General features: G+C 37.9%; 1 long non-coding RNA gene across 1 annotated transcript; it reads left to right on the top strand.

Annotated features, from left to right (window-relative positions):
* Positions 1-1,733: 1,733 nt before the first annotated feature.
* On the top strand, positions 1,734-12,213 carry LOC121447994. Its single transcript, XR_005974336.1, has 4 exons — positions 1,734-2,174; positions 11,252-11,334; positions 11,607-11,672; positions 12,193-12,213. It is a non-coding gene; the product is annotated as an uncharacterized LOC121447994 (long non-coding RNA).
* The last annotated feature ends 1,731 nt before the right edge of the window (positions 12,214-13,944 follow it).

The following is a 13,944-nucleotide window of genomic DNA, read 5'->3' as shown; positions in this document are numbered from 1 at the left end:
GTTTAAATTAGAAAAGTGAAATTATACAGCAGGACCAGTATGTCTTTACCTATACTCTGTAAGATGACAGCTATAAATTTTCAGGTAAGCCTTTTGTATATGTGCCCCATCTCTATTCCTGATACCTTATCAGCAAAGACTCTCAATTACCCTGTCTTTATGCATTACTAGCAGTTTTATGGCTACTGAAGCAAATAAATCAGTTTTTTAATAGTAGAATTCTGATAGTTCATTGCCCAGCTGCTCAAACTCAAAATAATCACAAATAAAGTATATTACTTGCAATACTGTTTTTCTTTTTTCTTTTTTTTAAGGGAGAAATAAGTTTTATTTCATTTTTCGTTCCTTGAACGTTTCACACATGTGCACAAGGACATGTGACCACACATGTCTTCATTTCTTTTTTTTTATTGAGAAAAGAAGAAAAAAAAACAAGTTTCCACATCCTCCAAGCCTCCCATTTCCCTCACCCTCCTCCCACCCTACACCCCCACCTCCCTCCCTTCTCCCCCTCCCCCCACTCCTTTCCCCCTCCCTCTCCAGTCCAAAGAGCAGTCAGGGTTTTCTGCCCTATGGTAAGACCTAGGACCTCCCCCCTCCGTCCATATCTAGGAAGGTGAACATCCAAACTGGATGGAAATAGAAAACACTATCCTGAGTGAGGTATCCCAGACCCAAAAAGATGAACATGGGATGTACTCACTCATAATTGGTTTCTAGCCATAAATAAGGGTCACGGAGTCTACAATAGGTGAATCTAAAGAAGCTAAGTAAGAAGGGGAACCCAAGGAAAAACATATAGTTATCCTCTTGGCTAAGGGAAGTAGACAAAATTGCCGGGGAGAAAATTGGGATATTGGTGGTGGGGTGGGATGGGGGTAAGGGGAGATGGGGAGAGAAAAGTTAGAAGGGAAGGAGGTCGGGCCTTGGGAAAACAGGAGGATTGGGATAAAGGAAGCTTGGACATGGGAGCACGGAACCACAATTCTTAGTTAAGGGAGCCACTTTAGGGTTGGCAAGAGACCTGACCCTAGAGGGGCTCCCAGGTGCCCAAGCCGAGGTCCCCAGTTAGTTCCTTGGGCAGCTGAGGATTGGGAACCTGAAATGACCCTATCCTAGAGCAATACTGACGAATATCTTGCATATCATCATAGAACCTTTATCTGGTGATGGATGGAGATAGAGACAGAGACCCACACTGGAGCACTGGACTGAGCTCCCAAGGTCCCAATGAGGAGCAGAAGGAGGGAGAACATGAGCAAAGAAGTCGGGACCAAGAGGGATGCACCCACCCACTGAGACAGTGGAGCTGATCTATTGAGACCTCACCAAGACCAGCTGGACTGTGACTGAAAAAGCATGGGATAAAACTGGACCCTCTGAACATGGCAAACAATGAGGGCTGATGAGACGCAAAGGACAATGGCACAGGGGTTTGATCCTACGCAATACTGTTTTTCTAATAGCTTTAGCATATTTAAAGCCAGCTTATACATCTTAAATTAGCCCACTTATTATTTTGTTTTCTACCACGAGGCTTATGGTTTACTAAAATTCCAGTGGGTGTCTGTCTTCTGTGGCAGTTACTTGGTGTCACCTTGCCTCTGCCTACTCTCTATCTAAATGGCTTTTTATATTTTCTTCATGTTTATGCTCTGTTAAGCCATTTGCAGAAATCAGCTTATTTATTAACCAATGGTAATAAAGCATATTAAGAACATACGAAGGGGAATACCATATCATATTTGACCTCTTGCATCTAGAGAGGTATAGACAGATGATGTACAAGGGGAATCAGTCTTTAATAAACTGGCCTGTGTTAACCCATAGAGATACTTGTCCAACCATCGTGAAGTCTCCAGGGAAGTCCGAAGATAGAGGACAGTAGAAACAGAGCAAGTATTTCTGAGAAAACTAAGGATAAGAAAGTCTATGTATGAAGCCCAAGTAATTAGGCCTAAAAATATTCTGTTCATATCAAGAGCTTTGAGCCTATCATGGACATTTAGTATCTTTGCTGATCCCTTTATTCCATTGTATCACTTTTTTTCTGTGTCCTGCAGAATGCCTAGCAGATTCTTTCATGAAGCAGGAACCCCGAAGGACCTTCTCAAGTTTAGACAAGTTCAGCAGTCATTTCTCTGTGGGTCCTACATTCCAGTTAAGCAGTTCAGGTAAGTGCAATTTCTTGCCCAAATGGCCAAGGAGACTTTTTGATGCCCATCTTCATCTTGAAGTAGCTTGATGCTACCAGGAGCAGATATATCTCACTGCCATAAAATGCCCTAAGTTATTAAAACATTTTAAATGGAATATTCTGAAGGTCTCTGAAAGATTTAAGGAATACCTATGTAATTGAAATATATCTCTATACAGCTGGAAAATCTAACTAACACGAGTACAAGCTTGACTATTACAAATGTTGATCTATTAACTTATTTCTTAATTATACATTATATTTTAAATGAGCCACGCAAAATCAATACCTTAATCAGATCAGAAATACATATACATATAACAAAATTGACCTTAAATTCGTGTCAATAAACCAGGATCCATATCAATGCAAATAATTCATATCTATATCATATCCCCTTTGAAATGTAAACATTTAAAAACAATATTTGGGAATACAGGTGTAGTTTTTCCAAACTGTCTCCTGCTGTTTATTGGGAAAAGTATTTTCACTGTGGGGGTGTTTACAACAACCTTTCAGGGGGTCTTGTTCCATCAAACCATATGTGTCTGGAAGCAATTCATAGCTTCTTATCTTCTGTGAAAACAAAAGAAGAACCTCTTTTCCAAAGCAACACATCCTTAAACTCAAATTTTGGAATCAAGATACCTTTATGTTAGTTTAAAATAGCAGTCCATATAATAAATCTCTCTCTCTACTTAACTCCTTCATAGTCAAAATAAAAGTCCAAGAAAAACACAATAGTATACATAATCCAGACTCTCTGTGAATTTTCCATCTTTCCATGGCTTATTCTTTGTTTACTCCTTTTAATCTGTGACTTTCTGTACTCTGTCTCTTTAAAGACTTTACCTTTTTTAAAAAAAACTTACTTCTTTTTAATACTGTTTATATTCTTTTTCTTCTCTCTCCCCAGCCTATATACATTTATCCAACACTATGACCCATTTATAGGTATTTTTTATCTGGATTTGTCTTTATAGCATATTTGTAATTATTTTCTGACCAGAAGCGCTTCTTAAAATGCTAAGTGCTTATGTCTCTAAGCTGCGACATTACTAGGTCACATACGGTATTACCTGGTGCCATGCCAATTCCAAAATGGTGAAGCTGCTCACTGCTTCTAAGAGCCATACAGACCGCCCCACTTTCAGTCACAAAGCCAGTCCACATTGCCATCAACCAAGTCACAGCACGCTTGACACAAACTCCATCCATATGCTCTGTTTCCTGAAAGAGCCCGAGGTCATGCTGGCAACACAGTCCAGAAAGCCAGTATTTCCATGGCATTTTGTTTGTTTGTTTTGCTACCATTGAATCAGGAAAATCTCTCTTAAAGGAGCTGTGGCACACTGCCTGCAAACACCAAGAAGCTGTGTTAAGCTCTGTATTTTTGTGTCTCGAGTTTCCTTCTAAGGCCTCTCAGGTTGGATGTGGATTTAGATAGCCACGTTGGTGCCAATTTGTTGTATGGAGACACTTGTTTGTTCCCAGCTGCTCAGCCCCGATATAATCACACAGAAAGTTTATTAATTAAATCACTGCTTGGCCCGTTAGCTTTAGGTTCTGATTGGCTAACACTTACATATTAATTTAACATATTTCTATTAATCTGTGCATCACCAATGTTTTGACCTACCAGCAAAGTTTCACCATGTCTATCTCCAATGACAGCTCCATGGCATCTCTCCTTTCTCCACCTTCCTTCTCCCAGCATTCAGTCCAGTTTTCCCTGCCTACCTTGTTCTGCCTTATCAACAGGCCAAGGCTGTTTCTTTATTCATTAATTGATAAAAGCAACGCATAGACAGAAGGATCACTGACACCACAATTACTTGGTGTTTTAAGTTTGGGTATCAAGATGATAATCACTTTTTCCTTATCATGGCAAAAAAAGTTGTTTTCCTCCTTTTTGGATTGGGTTATTTAAAGACCATAAGAAATAAAGCTGTGTACAATCAGTATCCACTTCCCTGCCCCCTTGTTACTATTTGTATTTCATTGGTATCTCTGATTATCCTTCCTAGGATTTCTAATTCTCATGTCCCTATGTGGAATATATGTACTTGTCAAGTCTGGACCCTGAGAGTTGTTGCCACAATGTGTGGCTATTACAGATGTCATTCAGCATGGGGTACAACAGATGGAGAAGGTGTTGGACACCACAGATGAATGAGAAACCACAGGTTTATGTAAAAAAAAGGAGCAGTCAGATAAAAAAGTAAAGTTAGAGTATGGTAAATAACTCAGCAGTAAAATTGTAAATATTTGTAGAAATGGAGCAATGAAATAGTATTAGCTATTTGTATATTTGCTAAGATGTATTTTGATATCCAGAGGAGCTGGGGTGGAACAGACAAAATGCAGAGATTTCTAGAATTTGTAGCTTTTGTAAATCTCTGACACTTGTGGCAGAGCCATGCCATTCTCAGGCTCTTCCTTGGTTTGAAGGAGTAAAAGTGGTGAGCCCATGCTCTGACTGACTTTTCAGCAGCTGTTGTTACCACTGGCCCGCCAGATAATTGTGAGCCAAGGTCACTGTTTCCCAATGGGACAGACAAGTGACAGAGAACACAGATAGATGCCCTCGCCTGGCAGTCGGCTACAAAATGCAGCCTCAGGGAGCCAAGAGCCTGATAACAGTAATCCGGTATGTAAAGGTTCTTTAAGTTCTTTTAGAAAGAAAGATGATATCTCTGATCATATTTAGATTATTCAGATATTGGCCTCTGATATACATAGATGTAGCTGCTGCTTTTTTGAAAAGTTAAAGAAGTTCTCTCTCAACATAGAAATCAAGTTAAGGTAGATAAGTGAGGAGAGGTTGGATTTGGTTCATCTGATACCTATTGGCTATAAGACACTGGTCCACGATGATCAGAACTCACTTCTTGTATAAAAGGTGAAGCTTTTCTGGTCATCTATATACTGGTGCAGATATTTTTGCTGTAACGGCCAGCCAATGGCCTTTAAGGTGGCCTAAAATGGAGACTATTACACAGTTGTGTGGGATAGGTCAACCTCAAAATCCTAGAAAAACTAGCAATGAACTTTACTGGAGAGATGGAGTGTATTATGAAGGAACTTTTTGGCAATACAATGTTTGTCATTTACCTATAAATTTCAGGGACATAGAAATTATGACCCATATGTGGGTATATTTATGTTACCCCAACACAGTTATTGTTAATCAAACATTTCAGGAAGGGTTGTTTCAAATCATGGGCTGGGCAAGAATGAGTGACAGATTGATCTCATCATACTTATCCGAAGTCCTCCCTGACAGGATTTTGGTATTTTCAGGAGAAGTCACTGAAAAGCCTACACTTCATGCAGACCCAATTTTTGGGAAAGTGATGAGTGGATAAATCAGTGGTCTATAAAGGATGAAAAATTATAAGCTTCCCAGCAGATAGTTCAGGAACAACTGTAACACATTACACATTAAACCCTCCATTTCTCCATGTAATTCTCCTGGTTTTAGGATTAAAATGAAATTAGGAAATTGGAGATTAATACAAGATTTAAGAGAGGTTAATGAGACTATGCAGCCAATTTGTATGTTACAGCCTTGGTTGCCTTCTCCTACAGCCAAACCAAAAGATAGTTTTAAGATGACTTAAGATTTGAATGATAGTTTTTATGTTATCTGTTTTGCACCACAAGATTGTCAAAGATTTTCATTTTTATTCCATTAGTTAATTTTAAAGAACCAATGAGAAGATATTATTGGAGCATCTTGTTTCAGGGTATGACAAATATTGCTACATTCTGCCAGAAATTATGTTATATATAAATCAGTGGCTCAGGCTATATGAAGTGTCAGAGATCAATTTCCACAAGTTTATATTGTCCATGATATTGATGATATCTTGCTTTCCCATAAAAAGAAAGAGTTTTGCTTGAGACATATGGACAATTTCAGCAGATTCTTACGCAAGCAGGGTTATTTATTGCTTCAGAGAAAGTATAAAGACACCCACCATCCAGGTATTTAGGTAATATTTTATAGCCTAAAGAAATTAGGCCTGAAGAATTGTCAATGAGGAAGGATAGCTTACAGATCCTGCATGATTTTTAGAGAATGTTAGGAAATATTCAGTGACTGAGACCTTATTTTAATTCCCTATAAGAGACCTTAGACCACTAAATAAAATTCTTAAAGAAGCAGTGACCCAGATTTCACCAGACACCTCATAGACACTGCTAGACAGGTACCTGAGCAGGTAGAAAATGCATCACAGAAAGAGCAAATTGAACCCCACACTTGCAAAGTGAATTCTGTGTCCCAAGACATAATATGGATTGGTATGGGAGTTCCTTCTGTCTGTGTATTGCTTTACTTGCTTAATGAATAAAAAAAAACTATGTTGGCATGTTGATAGGGCAGAAATTAGGTAGGCAGGGAAGACAGAACTGAATGCTTGGAGAAGGAAAGAGTCAGGGAGATGCCATGGAACGACTGCCAGAGGTAGATGTGCAAGAACTTTACTGGTAGGCCACAACCTTGTGGTGATACACAGATTAATGGAAATGGGTTAAATTAACATACAAGAGTTAGCCAATAAGAAGTGAGAGCTAATGGCCCAGACAGTGTTTTAAATAATACAGCTTCTGTGAGATTATTTTTGGTATAAGCTAGTCGGGTGGCCAGTAAGAGCAAGCAGCCTCTTCCTCCAACAATTAATAAAGGGCCGATCACACAGTCAGCAATCTTGGGTAGGCTCCTAAATAAACAGGACTCATTATGGTCAGGAAGTTTGTAATATAGGTCCACCAATAAGCTGTGAATTACCAACAATCACATGATCCTCCTTCCTTTCTCAGACTGCAGCAGAACATTACAGGGTCAGGAATGCAGACTCAGTAGTTGCACTTTGACCCTTCTGAGGTGGCAGGAAGTTCTTGGCTTCTTTTCATTCTTGTTCACATACACATATACATATTTTTTAGAACTTTTGAGAAATATTTTGCCTACTATATTTTTGGCATTATTAAGATGAGTTAAATTATAATTAGTAAGTGACATATTTAGATTCTTGAGCATATATCAAATCATTTTATATTTATATACGTGTCTGTATGGTTCTGTAGAAATTTTAGAGTTAATCATTAAGACAAAGGGAAGATACATATGGGCATCTGTATGCCCACTGTACCCAATCTTTATATTACCTGTGAATATTGTATTTATAGTAATATTAATACATCTTTTATAGGAATTTGATATTTTTAAACATTATTTTGATTTCACTAATTATATGAAAATTATTTTTGCTTAAGTATACACATTTTACAAGTACTCTCTAGTTGTTTTAAACATTTTCTCCTTTCCTTCTGTGATGTAGACACATAAAATCATGCTGCGGAAGATGATCTTAGACTCAGGCACTGAAGAGGTCCTTCGCCACCTTCTACTAAAAAGGTTTTGATGAAATCACAGACCACACACCTAGCTAGTTTTACTGTAATTTCAGGCGCTTTCTGCCTTTCATTTTTCATTATTCATTGCCTGTCTGTAAAACTCAACTGATTTTTAATATTTCAGTGCATTAGCATGTTTCCTGACCATATTTTTAATCCATATATTTTATTCATGTGTTATTATTTCTCTGGAGATCACACTATGTAATTTCCACCTAGAAATAGCTAATATTTCTTGGTATAGAAACACCTACTGCTCATTTTCTCCACTAATTTTCCTGGAGATAGTGATCAGTAAATGTTCAGTGAAGTGGCATCCACTTGTATCCTTTACTTTCTTACTTTTGGGAAAGTATTGAAACTTTTAGGATTCTAGGTATTAGCTTTCATTTAAACTCATGAAATTTCACAGATGTGGTAGAAGATGACTGGGGGTTTACATAGAATAGACAGCCATCTGAATAATGATAACACAAATGAACATGGTAAGTTGACAAAGAAGAGCCCAGAATGACTAAAATCTACACATAGCACTGCATGCTACTGAGGAAATCTGGAAAAGGGATGTGTCATTAATAAAGAAGAGAACAAAATTTTGTTATTTACTACCAAGAGTTCTGCTTTGAAAACAAACATGCAGGTATTGTTAACAGAGTTATCGGGTTATATTTAAGAATAAATCTGTATTTGTATACATATATGCACCCAGCAACAATAATAGAAAAGTGAGGTCACAAATTTGAAGGAGAATGTATAGAGGTGTATGGGACAGTATGAAAGAGCAAAGAGAAGGGAGAAACGTAATTAAATTATAGTCTCACAAATAAAAAAATGGAATAACCTATTACATACACAGACATGCAGACACACACACATGCGTGAACACATATGCACACACATTTGTGCACAAACATATGGATGCCCCAAACACACATTCAGACAGAAAAAGAGAACACAAAGTTCTCAAAATTAGCACAGAATAGTTTGACTAGGAATAGGAGAGGATTTTTCAGTTAGGTTATGGATGGTAGCTTTTTACAAATATAATATTTATGTATTTATAGTGAGTAAAATATTTTTAAGAAATGAAGTCGCCAGGGAAACTGTAGTAGAGTTTATATTCTATATGTTACCAACATGTACACATGGCTTCACATCTGATACCACACTGAATGTTCATACACACACATGCAGAAACACACACAGCACTATATATATATATATATATATATATATATATATATATATATATATATATATGCACATATGCATACACACAAAGAAGCAAGTTATCACAGTTAGCATAAATAGTGATGGTAAGGATGGGTGGATTTTAGATTATGTTATGGAGGATTTTTACAAACATACAATGTTTTCATCTTTGAATTATATAAATTATTATGCAGAAATGAAGACACCAGACAAACGTTAGCAGAGTTTATTCTCTGGATGTCACCTACATGAACAGGTATGTGCCTTCTCCACATGAAAACTACTCTGCATACGTATACACACAAACACACACAGTTCAAGTGTGCGTGAGAGAGATAGGTTAAATACATATTGAATTTGACAGTTTCTTTTTCTAAAACACCACTTAAATTATTTTTTCACTGGGTATTTTGATGAACTTGGGCTCAACAGCACCATTCATATCTTTATTGCAAGCACTGTTGTTATGGCACTGTAATATTCATAAAGTTCTAATCCAGGGTGATGACTCATGAATATAATCAAGAAACTTGGGATAACTGACACAGGCACAGTGCAGAGGGTCAGTACCAATCAGAATGAACCAGTACAAAATGGACGATTTCTGGTCAATAGCCAGTTTCTAGGTCCAAGCAGCCTGATACGCTCACCCTTAGGTGAATATAGCTTGTTTTCTCTGTTCTCAATGATAGTCAGAGCCCAGGTTAAATGACTTTTTCTCCCGACTTTGTCCTGTCAATTCTCTGCTTCTGCTGCAACAGATAGGGAGATGAGAGAGAAACAAAATAGCTGCCTTTGATGGAAAGCTCCCAAGTTACAACAGGCTTTGATTTCTGTACCTAGGATTGAGTGCTCCCCCTCTCTCCATTGAATGTTCCAAATCCATTCTGTATTTGATTGTACACACTCAGTCAGTCACAGGCAAACTTCACACAGGGCTTTTGCCAGTCAGACTTCTGGTTTTAGGTTCTAGTCAGGTCTTCCCTACAACCTACCTACAAGTGAAGGAGAGCTGCTTCTGAGACCTGAAAGGAGACACAACCAGTGGAAATACAGTGGGTACTGTGGGACTGGCATGGTGGGCTTTCCTCCATTTCTTCTCTGAGTGATTTTATAGTATTTTATCTGTTGGAAATGTATTCCCACATCTGTATTTAATCCTCAGGCTGATTTTCTTTTAGAATACATCATTTTTACCTCTTATTGGATTCTGGCTTTATCTGAAACTGGGTGATTTAACTCGATATCAATATCCAATGGAGAGAGGGACCTCTTGCTTTTCACACAGTTTTTATGCACCTACTATGTGTAGAATTGATTATTGTGTATAGTTCTCACCCTGACACCCTGAGACTATGAAGCTTAGAGCTAGAACATTTGCTGATATCCCTCTTTGTCAAGTAGGTTTTTTTCATTGATGATTGTATTTCATACCGTATATTACTATTTCTGTTTCCCCTCACCCAAATCCTGCTAGGCACCCCATGTTTACCATCCACCTACCCAATCTACACTCTCTGTCATTCTTTATAATATAAGGGCATACTACTACTACTATGATTAATACTCCTAACAACAACACTATTTATGGTAAATTTTAATACAGAAACCAGGTTAGAATGAAAGAAGTAAATAAACAATCAGGAGATAAATAGCCAAAGAAAAGCTACAAGAATCACATAGATATGATACAAAAAAAGATTTTAATCACAGGAATCTTATAAAAATATAAAACTGGAAACCATTAATACGTAGACAAGGGCACTGCAAGGTTAAATAAAAAGCCCCGATAAAGTGCTTTGAGACAAATAACCTCTAAAAATGCCATTGAGTACTTTTTGTGGAGCCATTTACTTGAAGGCCCTGCCCTTCAGAGGGATTTGTATATGCAGGGAGAATTCAATGGTGAAATTCAACTTTTGATGTACTTTGATTATCAATTAGTTATAGCTTCTGATTTAGAGGTGGGGGTTTGTTCTGACACTCTTTTCCCTGGTACCCAATGAACATCTCTCAGGGAGAAGAGAACTGTAACAATGACATCCTACCTCATTACCTTTCTACTACTGTCATGATTCTCGCATAGTCTACTTTCCAAGACAGGTTCTGTTGTCAGGTGCCGATTGTTACCACTGTGCAGCTGTTTACTCCTGCTCTCTGTTCCCTGTATTATTTGAGATTAAACGTGTAAGAGGCCGGCTGGTTCACACTCTCAAGGAAGGAACATTTCACCAAAATATTCTTTCTCTTTTATTTGTGATTATGATTTTATTATATTTCCCCTTTCCTTTTTATTTATACCCTTCTAATTATAAATTAACACTCTCTTTCTAATACATGTTCTATTTTTCACTAGTTGATATTGCATATATATATGCTATTCTGTCTATATAATATTGCTTGTAACTTTCTTTTTAGGAGTGATTGTTTAGAGTTGTAATCATCATTTTGCATCTAACATGAAGCAATCAACAGCTGTTTTCACCTGTCTTTTCAGGGAGGTAAGTCATATAATTTAATGAAGTTAAATTAATTTGAGTTGCTTCTTGAAATCATGAATCATTTTCATTTATATTTCTTACAAATCATCCTGTGGCTATGTACACCCTATGCCATTTATTCTTCATTTTTCTAATGCAGCAACACTTTAATACAGTTTCCTATGTTGTGTTGACCCCCAGTCATATTGCTGTTTGTGTTGCCACTGCATAACTGTTATTCTGCTACTGCAATTAATCATAATGTCAATGTCTGTGTTTCCTTGTGGTCTTAGGTGACACTAGTGACAGAGTGGTTTGCTTCTGAAGGGGTTAAGACTGAAAGATTGAACACCATGGTGGTATGTAAATTTTATTTTTTTTTCGTGTTTCCTTTCTTATGAAATATTTTAAGAGGGTAAGAGTTCAGGTTCAGGATAATTGTAAAGTGACACACATTAGAAATATCTCAGCAAATGAAACAACAATGAAAATATTTCTTCACTTACAGACCTGAGTAAGAAACTCACATGCCTCAAAGTTAATGGAATAACAGATTGAATACACAGCAGGGAATGTTGAAGTTATAATTAGATGCAGATACCCATATAGCTGATAATTAGGTAAATAGGTGCAGAAGAGGAAGTGACCAGAGTGTAGTCACTTTCTTTTTATCATTCATACATGCTTTGAAAAACGTCTGCTTCCCGTTCATCATCAGTTCAGAGTGAACGAATGTCAGCCTGAGAGACACACGACTTCCAGGCCCATTAGCCCTCTGTCAGATGTGGGGTTAGTGAAGATCTTTTCATATTTTGTACTCTGCTGTTTCGTCTTACTGACAGTATCCTTTGTCTTACAGAAGCTTTTCCATTTCGGCAGGTCCCACCTATTAATTGTTGATCTCTGTGCCTGTGCTACTCATGTCATATTCAGGACATTGTCCCCTTTGCCGATGAATTCAAGGATACTTCCTACCTCATAGTATGTGCTCATTCATAAGTAGATCTTAGATGTAAATTAAAGGATAGCCGGGCTAGAATCCATCGAGTCAGAAAAGATAAATATCAATGAGGGACCGAAGAGAGATACATGAGTTTTCCCTGAGAATGGGAAATAGAAGAGATCCCCTGAGTAATCTGGAGGTGGGGGTGATGTTGAGCTGTGGGGATATGGGGATTCAGGTTGTGTGGATTGGGACTGGGATGAATGGAGGGAATAATGAAAGAGATATCTTGAATGGGGAGCATTTTGTGGTTAGGGGAAATCTGATGCCAGTGAAACTCCCCAGGATTTATAAGAATTATCCCAGTTAAGACACCTATCAATAATGGAGAGTCTGACTTTACTGGTCTCTTATAATCAGATTGGTTACTATTCTAATTGTCATCAGAGAGCATTCATCAAGTAACCAATGGAATTAGATGCAGAGATCCATATCTGAGCACCCTGCCAATCTCCAGGGCCCTGTTGAAGAAAGAGAGGAAAGAATGTATGAGTCAGGGGTCAAGGTCAAGACAGGCAACCCCACAGAGCCACTGTACCTGAGTTCATTGTTGTTCTTGATCTCGGGGTTAATGGCTAGGGAAACCACATGGGACTAACCTAGGCTCTCTGCATGTGTGTGGCAGTTGTGTAGCTTGGTCTGTTTGTGGGATCAGGACCTGTTCATGGTGCTTGAGCTGTTTTTGGGGAACCCTATCCCAAAGCTTGTTTGCCTTGTCCAAACTTGATACTTGGTCCTGCCTCAACTTGTTATCCCTTGCTTTGTTGACTTTCATGGGAGGCCTGCCCTTTTATGAAAGGAGATAGAGGGGGGGAGTATTTGGGGGAAGCTAGAAGGAAGGTGCGTGGGAGGGGATGGGAACAGTGGGGTGTGGGGAAACTGTGGTCTATATATTACAGTTTCACACAAGGCATCTAGCATAAATTAATATAGGTGAAGACAATCAAATCTATCCCTTGTCAGTGCAAATTATGCCTCTAGACTAATCAATGTTTAATCTTCTTCTGTGAACAGAAATATTAAATAGTTGGGATGATTTTCATAGTTAGGACCTCTACCAGCATTCAGGTCCCATGGATGGCAGGTAGTATTTGGCACTAAGGTCCGAGAAGGAAACAGAGCCACTGTGATATTTCAGAAAATCAACCTAATACTGTAGGACTAGAGTACATGATCTCCCTGGACATTTACCATGGGTAGAGTGGAGCAAAAGGATTCAGGTTCACCAACACAATCATTGGTGTTGAAATGAAGGAATTTTATGTATAATAGTTAGTGCTTCCTGTCCATAGTGATATATGGAAGAAATAATTGATGCTGATAGATTGATTCTATGTTGAACATTGATTATTATTTGACTTAATAGCTCCTTGGTTTTGAAATCTTGATATTACTTGACACTTGTTCACAGATGACACTTGGTGTCCCAAGTGCTTTACCATGGTTATTTTTAATGTCATACTATTTAATATAGTGCATTGGCTCAGACATTTGCATTATTGATTACATAGAGTGAATATCCTTGAGGTCCTTGAATTGTTTTCAATGGATTTCTTTTCCCTTTAAGGTAAAATATTCCTGGGTCAGAATTTGGCTCAGTCAGTAGCATTCATACTTTGAAATTATGA

The sequence above is a fragment of the Microtus oregoni genome, unplaced genomic scaffold (genome assembly GCF_018167655.1).
Source record: "Microtus oregoni isolate MIOR12 unplaced genomic scaffold, Mior012 000000F_ref0000247, whole genome shotgun sequence".
Taxonomy (NCBI): Eukaryota; Metazoa; Chordata; class Mammalia; order Rodentia; family Cricetidae; genus Microtus; species Microtus oregoni.
The sequence above is the reverse complement of the archived record's forward strand: the minus strand, read 5'-3'. Positions and strand labels throughout refer to the sequence as shown.